The following is a 13,442-nucleotide window of genomic DNA, read 5'->3' as shown; positions in this document are numbered from 1 at the left end:
TTCAAATGCAAGGCACATAATTTTCAAAAAGTGTGAATGTGTTGGATGTTTTCTGTTCCAAATAAAAATCCTGAGCCCTGTAGCTATAATAGGAATGTTTCATATTGAAATTCACATAAATTGCTTTAGTAAGGCACTGCTTGTTTCTTTCATCTTTGAAAAATTTAACTGCACTTGTGTTTAGTGCTGGTTTTTATTAAATTACATGTCCTGACATCTAAACATTCCAGGAATATTTTCCTTTTCTGTTTACACCACAGAAAAAGTCAAGAGCATCCAAAAGGAAGAAAGAAAAAAATAAACCACTTCTGACAGCAATCCCCTGTTGTGCTTGTGACATCTTTAAAAAGCAGGATTTTATTATTTCTATTTTTCTTCAGGTTTTTATCAAATTACTTGGGTTTTGGAAGTTTATATGCTAAAATTGGCTAGTAGAACCTCGACTCATAGAAAATTATGGGGTTTTTTTCCCTCCCTTTTATATTTACAGGAAATCTGTAATCAGAATCATGAACATTTACCTTCCAGTGGTTTTCATTTTAACTTTTCCAACAAAAGCAGCTGCTTCAAATCCAAACTCCATCTTCTCAGAAGTAGTTTCTTTTATAAGCACTGTAAAATATTCAAACTGGAAGATAGTATCTAAGGAATTGAAAAGCATTGTGACAAATACACTGCTTTTCACCCTAATTTTGATAATTTCTCTTGGAGATGTGCTTTTGCAGGTATTAAGTGAAAACATGATTATTTTTATGTAATCAGCTAAAACAATGGGTGAAAATACCCAATGCTTCTTTTTTACATTACTTTATGCAGTTGAGTGTAATTTTTTGGACATTATTAAAAATGTTTTTGGAATTTTGTAAGCACACTTATTAAAGTTGAAGAACTGATTTTTCCATCCAAGTATTTTCAAAAGGGAAATGATAATGACTTCTTGAATTACTGTTAATTTTTAAATTAACGGCCTTGAAATCTTTAAATAGGTATAAAAAACTTACTACAACTTTTTACTTGGAAATATAGGCATATGAAATATACCTGCATTGATTAATTTTAATAGAGTTCTAATTTGAAATGTTAAGCTCAGGAAACAGGTTATTGAAAAAACAAAATTGTAAAGATGTTAAAATTTAAGCATTGAAAGTAAAGTACTGTTATTTTCTCAACAAAAAAGGAGAGTGCAAATATACTGACTATAGATTTAAATAACCCTTTAGCGTTTTCCTAGATCAGCTGTTACCAAATACACATCAATAAATAATTAACCAGCACAAAGTTAAACTCCTGACAGAGGGGAAGGATTCTTCCCTTCTGTATGGATATAGAGATTGCCAAACTTCCTCCTCCTTCTCCTACAGATTTTTAGGGAACATCTTTTTTGTCACATCCTTCACCTCATTTGCATCTTTACAAAAGTGGTTCTTATCACGAAAGTCTAATTAGGAGAAAAAAAATTCCCCTTGGCCAACTTGGCAATGGATATATTAACATTTTTCAGGGAGATCCATCCTTTCATAGACATTCCCAGAGAAAATGTATCTACAACATTGATTTTTGATTACTGATTTTGTTCTCTCATGCTTTCTATTTCCACGTTATTTAGTATTTGAAACAGTAAAAATTAATTCTTGGCACACAATTCTTCACACATGTTCCAAATACCCCCAGGGATCCTAAGGCAAGATCATGGTTTTCTGCCCATTTTAAATGAATCAGCCTGACAGAAATCTTCATCAGAATATGAAAAGGATATTCAGTTTCATTTTGTCATTTCCTGCAGTTAGTAGAAGAACAATCCAGTATTTTGTTGAATTAGGATTATCTTTAAGCCAGTTTTGTTTTATTCATTATAATATTTTGGGCTATTTAGACTGAGTAACTACGTATTGGTATTTCTTGAAAGGGACAGGAAATGACTGGACATCTACTGCAATAAAGACACAACATAATGAAGGTGATTTGGGACATAATGGAAAGATTTTATTTTTATCCAGCTTATTGTACTCTGTTTTATTCATTGAGGCATTTGTCATATAATTTCAGCCTAAATATTCTAATAGCATTCCACACTATAATTTATCATCTCAGGAAGAGGTTTCATGGTAGCACCCTTGTATTATATCTGTCTTGAGAACACAGGACATGCCTGTATTAAAGATAAATCATTAAGAAATTAGCATTATACACTTGAAATATCATTAATTCCATATGTAGAAGAAAACATGTCTCATTCCTTCTCATCATGCTGGTGAGTCCAGCCACCAACATATTTTTACTACAGGTACTGTGATATTCTTCTTGCTCCTGGAAATTTGAGCTGCTTATCTTTCAAACATACAGATAATATATCCATAGAGATGGCAATTCAAAGAATTTTTTTTAACATTTAAATATTTTTTAAAGCACTTTAAAAGATTAATTTTTAAAAATAAAATTTTAGGATTTTTGAAGCTTCAACACATCTCTTTAAAATTTCTAAAATAAGAAACAGTAGAAATAATTATTCATTAAAAAATAAAATCTCCAGATTAACTTTTTTGGGACTGATGTGTTTAGTAAGTGAAATGTTATTTCTAGGCCATATAATCAAATCCTAGCAAGCAGAAACATATGGATTTAGTTGTTAGTAAGCTGGAGCTGCTTTCAAATGATAGCAAATCATTCTGCATTCATTCTTCATTTTATTTTAACATAAATGACTTATTTCCTCTTTTTTGTGTAAATAAATTTTCAAGTCTGGAAAAGCTCCTCTAAAATGCCAAGGAAAACATAAGAAAAATCACATTCTCCCATTTGCCCTCTCCAGCTGTTTCTTGGCTGCTCTGAACCACAGCCCTGGTGGTGACAGGATGTGTATGTTGCATCATATGAGCTGAGAAAAGAGCAGCTTAATAGAACCTCTTTGATAGCAGGAAATAAGTTTATTCAAGAAATTAGAAAATAAACTGATTGTATAGATCAAAGCATTTCTGATTTTGCCAGAAATATGCAAAGTGTGTGTGAGCATGTTTGTTTACATACAATGCATTTTAGAGATCAGATAGAGTTTAATTACAGAAGTTTGAAGCCAAATGATCAGTAGGGGAAACAGAGAAATAGATGAGAAATGTTCCCCAGTGCCACTGGCATTAGCCCAGGGGGTTAGAGCATGGAACTAGCAATGCTGAGATTGTGGGTTTGCTCTGTTCATGGGCCACTCATTTAATGGATGATCCTTGTAGGTGCCTCCAATTCAGAATATCCTGTGATTTTCTTATGAGCAGGCCTGAATCCTGACTGAACAAAAAAAACTCCAGGGATGGGAAAGCCACAGACATCTCTGGGTAGGAGGACATGGAGGCAGCTCCTCAAGAAGATCCATGGCTCAGGGAAAATGCTGGTGAAGGGAATTATTGCAGCTTTCTCCTCCATGGGAAGAGAAGAGAGAAAAGAGAAGAGAAAAGGGAAGAGAAGAATAACTCTAATTTCTGCAATGAACATTTGGGACACTTTATGCCTCCTCATTGCTGGCTAATGCTTGCTGTTTGGCTGAGTGTGTCAATTTTTGTCACTGAAATTAATTTCTTGTAATATTATCTGGGAACTGGCTGCAATTCAACATGTAAGGGATAATATTACATGTGTGCATAGCTATCTGCATCTGTAGATAGATACAGATGGACATGTTTGGTATTTAATTTCATTTACTGTCTTTACAGAATTGCAAACCAGGATCACCTGCTTTACTGTTAAAATGCCCACTTTAATTTTCCATTTAAAAGCCAGGTGCTTAACTTCAATGAGAAAATATTTGTAGTATCAAAATCAAATATTTGTATCAAATCCTTTCTTATAAAAAGTAAGGTAACTTTAGGTCTCTTTCTTATTTTCTTTATGACCTACAGCTTACTATTCCTTAACATTTATTAACATATAGATTTGGCCTCTGAGTAACCTGGTCCAGTGGAAGCTGTCCCTGACCATTGCAGGGAGGTTGGAATTAGATGATCTTTAAGGTCCCTTCCAACCCAACCCATCCCATGTTTCTATGACACACTTATTCTGTAATTCTTCCCACTGAATGGAGAGCTCAGCTCCTCTACCCTCATTGTGTGTCTTTAGAGAAGTTGAATTCTCTGAAGTTCTGCTAGGACAGACAGCTGTTTTTATATCTGAAGTCCTGCAGGCTCTGGCCTCATAATGCCACACACTGAGCTTATCAATAATCAACTGCTCAGCCCATGGAAATATCTGAGCCAGCTGAGATTTCAGCCTGGACAAAAGCAAACTCTGAATCAGAGAGGTAGTCTGGTAATGATCAATAAAGAAACACTGGCTAAAGTCAAATTCATTAACAGCTCTGGTCAGAAAGAATCAAGTGGTGAAAAACAGCCGAAGGAGAGAAGCAACTTTAGAAACCTCCTAATTAAATTTAAAATAAATCCCCATAAAAAGTCGAATGGAAATATATTTCCATTTTGAACAAGTTTATCTCATAGCCAGAATTTTCTTAGAGAGATTTTGAAAGATTACAATAAAATGAGCCAATTTTCAATTCCATGGTTCCACAATTTAGATAATTCATGCAACTGCCAGCATAAAATCTCCAAGTGGTAAGAAGTAGATGTTCCTGTTCAGTTCTTGTAGTTAGTTATGATAGCACAAACCACAGTGCTAAACTAGCTACAAACAGATGTTTGTGACAAGAGTTATCCTTTTATTTAAAAACAAGCACAAGCTACTGGAATGTACATGAAGAACTGGTTGATTTTAAAATTTGTAAATAAAGAAAGATCACAACATATTCCCTTTACAAGATGCTTTCTGAACTAATGTTAATGGCAATTTTGCCATTACTGACAAGAGGGTGAGTTTCCAGGAGAAAGGGGATGTCACCACTTAGACTAGACCAAGAGACAGATGTAATTTTGATCTGTGTCTCTCTGTCCCTAATCTGCTCTTTACCTACTGGAAGGCTCTCATATGAAATCTTATTGGACTTGTTTTGAAATTTAATATTAATTACTAGAGTTTTATATCATGATGAGTGTACCAATTCAAATAAAACAACACTGAACTTCTCTAAGAAATGTTTATCATCTGCTGCAATATTACTACAACCTATGTACTCTTTTAATTTGCTCTAAACAGTATTTTCATGCTTTTTATAAGATACAGATGTTAAATTAATGGGTTCAGAGTGTTTTAAATTGGCTCTCTATTCCCCAGCAGTTATTGAAACATTTGAATGCTATTTGATACCACATTTAAATGTCCTGAAACTTCATATGAGTTGGGAAAGTTTGTTTTTATTGCCTCTAAATTTTTCCTTCTCTACCTCCTTTCAAAACACACAATGAGCATACTTTGTAAACTTGCTGTTTGTCCTAGATTCATCCCTCACCATTTCTTTTGAGTTTTATTTTGTTTTTGGTTTTTAGTTTTTCTGCAGAAAAATGCAGGAGATGCTGCTAAACAGAAGCATTTCTACAGTGTTGTACTTATTTTTTTGCAGTGAGCCAGATGTATGCCCAATGGAGGAATTCACATGGCAGGGCTGCTGCTGGTGAGATTGGAACCCCACTGGAGAATTCATGGGGAGCTGTTTCTCCTGGGGGAGACCCCACAGTCTCACAGGGAGCAGCTTCTCTCCTGGGCCAAGTGACAGCACACCCTGGGTGAGGAACTGGCCAAACCCATCCCTAAGGAGGGAGGGGCTGGGGAAATTATGTTTCTAAGGGTTTATTTCCCTTCTCATTATCCTGCTCTGATTTTGTTAGCAATGAATTCAGTCTGTATCTCCAAGCTGAGCCTGTTTTGCCTTGTTTCCTTCAGGTCCTCCACCCGTGAGCCCTTTGTTAGGTTTCCTCTCCTCTGCCCAGCTGTGGTGGAGGAGGGTGAGTGCCTGACAGGGTCCTGGTGTTTGGCCTGACAAACCATGGCAGCTCCTCATCTGCATTCATCTCATTCTAATTCCTCAATCTGTGCTGCAAGGACTCAGAGGATATTGCCAATCCCTCCTGAGAGCAGAGCACTGTGCTTCATCTTCTCCTCTTAAAGAAAAGAGAGGTTTCTCCCAGGCTTCATTAATGTGACAGACACAAAGAGGGGCTGTTCAACCAGTTTTTGAACAAACAAGAATTGAGGTTTACTACTAAAAACAGGTTTAAATTTGTACACAGGGAAAATTAAATAATCAAATAGTCTCTTTAGTCACTCCTGTCTATGAAGTCTCATGTTCAACCCTTCTGTAAGTGCCCTGTAAAAAGCAGAAACCCAAATTTGCCCACCACCAAAAGACAACAGTGAATCTCCATCAAACTACTTGGGATTTGTTTTTCTTCTACAGAAGGAGAATCAAAGCCCTAGTGTGCAGAAAGAGATTCTATTTCCAGCTCCCATCCACGGGCCTCAGGCAGGTTAAGAATAGTAACACAAGTAGCTGGAGCACTGAAAAAGTGATCAGCTCCTAAATCAAGAGAACATACTTATTTCTGCATCAACACACACACTCTCAGGTTCCATGTAATTAAAAAAACAGGTTATATGATCCCCACAGTAAGATCACCCAGCTCTGTGTTAATACTTTTTCCTGTTTCTTCGACTTCTTGTTTTCCAGATGAGAAGTGGGGCAATGTGAGCTAAAATAAAGTACAAAACCAAAACATTCTCATTCTGCAGTGTCCTATAACTAAGTTAACATTAACTTCATTTTTTTAAGTCCCCATTGTTCCTGATATACTGTTTTTCTTCCTACCTGATTTATTTTCCAGATGGAGAACTGTAGAAGGCAGACAATTTTTCAGCATGGTGTCTTGTTTCCTGCTGGGTTATTTTGTCTGTCCAAGGAACTACTAGAGAAGAGAACAGAAAAATGGATTTATGTTGCTGTACCTGAAAAAGACACATATAGCCACACATGAACATTTTTTTCCAAAAGCTTTCACTGAAGATTTCACAGGCAGAAATCTGCTTTACAACCACATTAACAGCAGACATTGCCTGCAGCAAAATAAAGCAAAGTACTCTGCTTTCTCCTTCTGTTCTCCACTCCCTCATCCCTAATTTTGCAACCTGCTGGCATCTTACTCACACATATACATACTTCACACCTTCATTTATTTATGATGACTCTGATGACATCATCTGTAATACCAGTTTTAAAGCAGCAGCAGTGAAAAATATAGAAAATAGTTTCAAAAGTGTAGGACATACCCATTCATTTTTTAGTGAAATTGCCCTAAAACTTAGTAACCTTCCAGAATTAAAGACAAAATCACATAGATCAAGACCCAGTAATGTCTAAATTCTTCAAGCAACTGATCAGCCTTCTCTTTTTCACCATATCCTACGTTGTTTTTATTGTACCTCACAGATATCTGCTCTTGTCTTCATCTACCTTCTCTTTTTGCCTTACAGATGGCTTCACACAGGTTATTTATGCTCACAAAAATTACATATGCACACTCTCACATGGAAATAATTTTGCCCAGAGAAGCTGTGGATGTCCTATCCCTGAAAGTGTTCCAGGCCAGGCTGGATTTTTTTAGTATGGAATTGGGAATTCTCATGTAATGGAAGATGCCTCTGCCCATGGCAGGTGATCTCTAAACCTTCCAATCCAAACAGTTCTATGATTCTAAGGTTTTACTTGAATAAAGCTGTTATAGTCATGAGTGAAGCCTTTCTTCACTGCTGAAGTGAGAAATAACCCTACTCCTTTTTTCCCAGAGAATTTAAAATTTGTATGAAGGCAAAGGAAAGAGTGGAGACAAGCAGGAGGAGCAGGAGATACAATAAAGAAGGAGGATAAAGTCATAAGATATAGAACTGTAACAGTGTGGTGGTTTTGCAGCACTTAATCAGTGGCTTGTCTTCACTCAGAGCCAGGATGTGCTCAGGCTTGGTTGTTGATTAAATCTTGTCAAAAGTACAGAAATTTCCAGCTATCAGCCAGCAAAATGGAGTGAGATCCAGCAAGTTACAAAGTCTCTTAAAGCTAAATAATCAAACAGAGAAGTAACATCTAGATTATTTATGCTTTTAACCCAATAACCAAATTCCTGTGACCCTCAGTGTGACTCTGACTGACCAACCAGAAGCTGCTGCCTGAAACCACGAAGAAGAAGATGAGCACCAAAAAGACACCACCCAAAATCCTCCATCTTGTCCCATACCTATCACCATATTATAAAAATCTCCAATTTAAAACCCTTCACTGTGTGAAATCACACTCTTCTACTTAACTACACCCCTGATTTTAACCCCACAGTCTAATTTAGAAGCTTCTCCATGGCCTCAGATCAAAAGCAGTTTTCTCCTGGGGTCAGTGCCAGACAGCACAGAAAGCTCAAAACCTACCCAGAGAGTAAATCTAAAAATGACTGCTGCCTTTCAGTTTTCCCTTCTCCTCTTAAACCAGAAAGCAGAAGTTAATGTTCCATAGATGTTACAGGGCAAAACAACACCAAAGATAAAACAGCAAATATGCTAATTCAAAACAATGCAACAGAAAGCCAAAGCAGAAAAACCCCCGACCAAAAAAAAAAACCCCAGACTTTAAGGCAAGCAGGGAAAACACCACACAGCAGTAAAAGGATCATCCAAAAATTCAGCAAGCTACTACTCTGCCCTGCGAGTATTGTGCACAAGGAGGAGAAGCAAGAAGATCAGTTCAAAAAGCAGAATGCTGAAAAACAATTCCATTCATCTTCATGTCAAAAATTCTTTCACTGTGATGTTGACTATCAACAGCAAGTGATTTACCCTGGATTTTTCAGTTGCCCTGTCACAGATTTAAAAGGAACCTAAAACAGAAGCAAAATAATTGATCTATTCCCAAGCCTGCAGGGGACAGGCAAGATTTGTTTCACTTCTAAGTTTTCATTCCATCAAGGCAGCACTGAATAAAGATGAAATGGAGAGTTGGCCTATTTACATTTATATTTGCATTCATATTTGCATAAAATAAAATAACACAAAATAAAATAAAGGTTTTTAATCTTAGACAGATTTGTTAAAGAGCTTAATTGCAATCTGCTAATTACTACCATTCCTAGATAGCATTTTACTGTCATAATATTTTTCTTCTACTTGTATAATTTCAGGGGTCAGCTTTCCAAAACAGTTCAACATGTGTACTCAGAGTTGATATTTCATGTGGGTGAATGACTCAGACTGCATCAAAATAACATTATTAACATAATAATATATTAGTAACATATATTCCCTGAACCTTGAATCGAGAACAACCCTTAAGTATTTTGAAATACAAGGGCATCCCTGGGCAGCCTATTCCAATGCCTCACAACCCTTTCAGTGAAGAAATCTGGGATATTTGCCAGCATTTAAGAAACTTATTTAAAATAAACTACTAAACAAGTACTTCTGTGATTGAACCTGTCACCTAGGCACCATCAAGATCTATCTGCTTTTTCTGTCACTTGTGGGAGAAAAGCTTCAGCAGGCAGCAGAAAGGAAAGTTAACAGATACTCACACTGAGTGATCTCAGTCAAAGCCCTTGCTGCTGGAATTTGGAGCTCCCAAGCCAAAACCCTGCTGACCTCGTGTTCCTGTGGGTGTGGTGGGAGACAACAGGCTGCAGTCTCAGTGCATCCAAATGTTTTCCTGGGCATCAGGAAGGCATTCACTTTGGAGCAGAGAGCAATTATTTATAAACTCCTAAAGGAAATAAAAGAGCTGCTGATGTATGTCTCCAGCTGAGGTTTTGTTTTCTTCTTTGTGGCTCCTGGTAGCTGGGGTTGACCCTGAGGTGACTTTGGCTTATCCTGCCAAAATCAGAAGGTGCTGCTGGCAGCTGAGGTCCCCATGGACCTGTGCAGAGATGCTCTCCTGTGTCTGAAACGTGCTTTGCTTCCTCTGTCTGTCCCTAGACAAGCACAAATTTCCCTCAGTTGGGCCTGAGTTACACCCTTGCTTTCCCTAAGCAAGTAAAACAGAACCCTCCTGCCCTCCTAGAGCCAACAGCACATGAGAACAAAAAACTGACCAACTCATCAAACAGAATCAACAGATGTGGGAGCAATACTTCACATAAGCAAATTCCAGACTTTTTATAGCCATTCACAGCATGATATCCCTTTACCTGATTTCAAATCAATTTCTCTAGCAGGGTATCATGTGTCCAGCTTCACATGAGGTGCAGAGCACATGAAACAGGCCAGGGGGGTATTGCACATGAACTCCCAGCTAGCCACTGTCCAGGGCCAAAGGCTGCTCTCCAAACATATTTTCTCCAATTCCTAATGCTCACTTTATGTGACAATATTTTTTGGCACCCTTTAGAAGTTTTCACCATCTCTTCTTTTACCACTTCTTATCCCCCTTCAGGAAAGAAAAGAGGAGAATCTTATCCTTCAGGACAAAAACGGAATCATAGGATGTGCAGAACTGGAAAGGACTCATCAGGATCATCGCAGGATACCCCAGGAATTCCATCATGCACCTGAGAGCATTGTCCAAACACTCCTTGAATTCTGTCAGGCTTGCCACTGCCCTGGAAAACCTGTTCCAGTGCTCAATCACCCCTTGGTTAAAAAAGCTTTTCCCCCTCCTCTCATGCCACCTCACACAGGTTAGAGGCAAGATTAAAACACTCTAATCTATAGGAAAATAAGGATGTGAGTACATAATTATATAGGTAAAACAAGATTAAGAGTTTCCTTTGAAGTACACTAAGAATAAAAAGTGAAAGTGATGAAAAAAGTCAATAATTATTGAAGATGATTAATATTTTTCCTCATTTTATAACAAGGTAGAATTACAATGCTGCTATTTTGTTCAGTCCTTGACTGCTGTCTTTTGCTGAGGCACAGTGGAATTCACAGCTGGTCCCTCTGCCAGTCCACACGTTTTACAAACTCTTGGCTTGTTCAGCAATTAAAAAGAAAAACCCAATTTAACAACTTTAGTCTGCTAAGGTGTAAGCCAGACAGAAATAGGTCAAGTTTTCTCAGAAACTAGTTATGATATGAGCATTATTGCTAGGGCTGTCCAGCCTGTGACCTGACTGCCATAACCAGTCATTTACTTTGGGTGATATTTGGACAAAAACACCTTTCTACATCATATCTGTGCCATTTCTGGGAAATTATGAATTTGCTTATCTCTATTTTCCACAGAGGCACTGTGGCACTCCTTGGGAGGTGGGGCTCGGAGGTGCCCATCCTGTTCTGGAGCACTCCCAGTTCCCATGTGTCTCATTCTTGTCCCCCCACAATGACAGATTTCAGGGGAAGATACTCCCTGTCAGTAAATCACTTTCCTGCATCCTACTTTTCCCTCTAGAGTGAAATTCAAGGGAACTGAAGGACTTGGAGCCTTGGGAAACTGCAGCCACACAGGGACCCTCCCCACTGCAGTAGGGGAGGGGTAAATGATAACTGACAAATGATTTAAAGCTGTTTTTTTTTTCCTTGATAATATGACTACTCAAAACCCAGTGTTTTGGATTGTTTCTTGCCATTCAAATCTCTAGCTGCCTTTGCAGGAGAAAATCCAATTCTCAGTATAAAGCATGCATTTTTCTCCTGGAAAATGCTCTCAAAATGAACAATGGTGTTTGCAAGCAGCCCCACAAGCTTTGCATCCCACAGGGAGAGCAGAGGGCAGTAGGACTGGATGGGTCTTGGCCACAGGGTCCACCCTGCCCTGATGTGACCTGGCACTTCCAGGGAAAAACAATTCCATGGCAGGACTCTGTGTCCCCAGAGAATCATCTGCTGAAACTCTAAGCAATGCCTCCAGCTCCTCATACTGCTGGGCAATAATGATCTTTTTATAGATAAATGGGCATGACTTCCTGCAGAAAGAGTAATCATTAAAGAAGAACCTCTTAAGAAAAACCAAAGTCCACTGTCAAGGAAAGATAATAACCCCCAAGTTTAACAGAATTTCTGTAATACACAGGTTCCAGTGCATGTTTTTGCTCTAGAAATTTACTTTTCCTCAGTAAACTAGTTATCACTTCTTTTTCACCTATCCAGTCAAATGTGACTTAAATCCTCCAGTGCCTATTTCTGTGAATTTTTCACAGCCTGATACTGAAAAATATTAAAAAGAATAAGAAAATAATTGTCATATATTAGGATACAGCTGAAGAGTTGTTTATAATTTAGCAAAATAAATTATTCAGAGAATATATTCTATTATCTGCATTTTTAGAAGAAAAAAATATCCTTCAGTACTGCACAGGTTTTTATTTACCTGACAGTTGCACTTTAAATGATTTCTAGTGTAAAGCAACATAGTAAATAGAGAAACTTTCTGACCTAGGTGTTAGAAATTCTTTCCTTAGAGAAATGCACATTTTGGGGTTTTTTTTACAGTAATATTTAGAGTCTGTTGCTGTTTATGGATACTATGTAAAGCATACAACCTATGAGGAGATCATAATTTCATAAGTTAAATCAAGTGTACTTTCCATGTATAGATCTAAGCATTTAGAGTAGCACCAATAAATGGATATCAACAAATGGATATCAAAATTTACATGTGACTTGATATTATGTTACATAATATTATAATTATTATGGCACTTCTAACACTGGACAGATCTGAGGCTCAAATTCTGGACTTTAGCAGCAAAATAAGCCCAGAAGATGCAAAAATTTTAACTTCTTTCAGAATTCAAAATTCATTTTCTTCTTCTCAGTGTTAGTGATCACACACAGCATCCCTTCTGCAGTTCAGGGTGAGACAGGAGAGTCACAGCAGCTCCTGGAAAAGAGCATTCCTTGCAGGTTCTCCTGCAGCTCATTATTCACACCCTGACTTTGCTGCCCTCAAGAACATTTTTCAGATGTTGAAGTGAGGCCTGAAACAGAACCCCAGATGCACACAGCCTGGAGTGGAAAAGTGAAATCTCAACTTGGAATTTCTTGTCAGCTTCTTGGTCAGATATTGAAAGAGGTATTGAATCTTCAAAAAGTGAATTATCCTGGCTAAAAGTTAGTTTCACAAGAGTATGCATAAAAACATTTCCAAAAAATCTCATTTTTTCAGCTAAATAAAAATACCAGTTGTTCCCATATAGAATAATATCATGACAGAATAACAAGGGTTTCCATACTATTTAAAAATACTTTTTTTTCTCCAGAAATTGTATTTCTAAGCTACATAGTCTTTTTTCTATGTGAGATTTAGCCAGAGTGGTTTTTCTGAACAACCTCATGATGTGATGCTGAAAATGTGTCAGAAGACTATGGCATGATAAATACATAAATTTACATTTCTAGCTTGATTTTCAGTTTGCTATTCTCTTAGTTTTTTTCCTACTTTATGTAAAATACTATCATCCAAAAAATACTCACTTTTCTGCTAGAAAAAACATTCATAATTTTAAAAAAAATTGCTGTAGGCTTATATTTATGCCAATAGGAATTTTTTACACTACACTTATTTTCCCAGGATGGATATTACAAGGATCTTCCACTCAGAG

The sequence above is a fragment of the Erithacus rubecula genome, assembly GCF_903797595.1.
Source record: "Erithacus rubecula genome assembly, chromosome: 6".
In the NCBI taxonomy this organism is placed as follows: Eukaryota; Metazoa; Chordata; class Aves; order Passeriformes; family Muscicapidae; genus Erithacus; species Erithacus rubecula.
Note: the sequence above shows the minus strand (reverse complement) of the source record.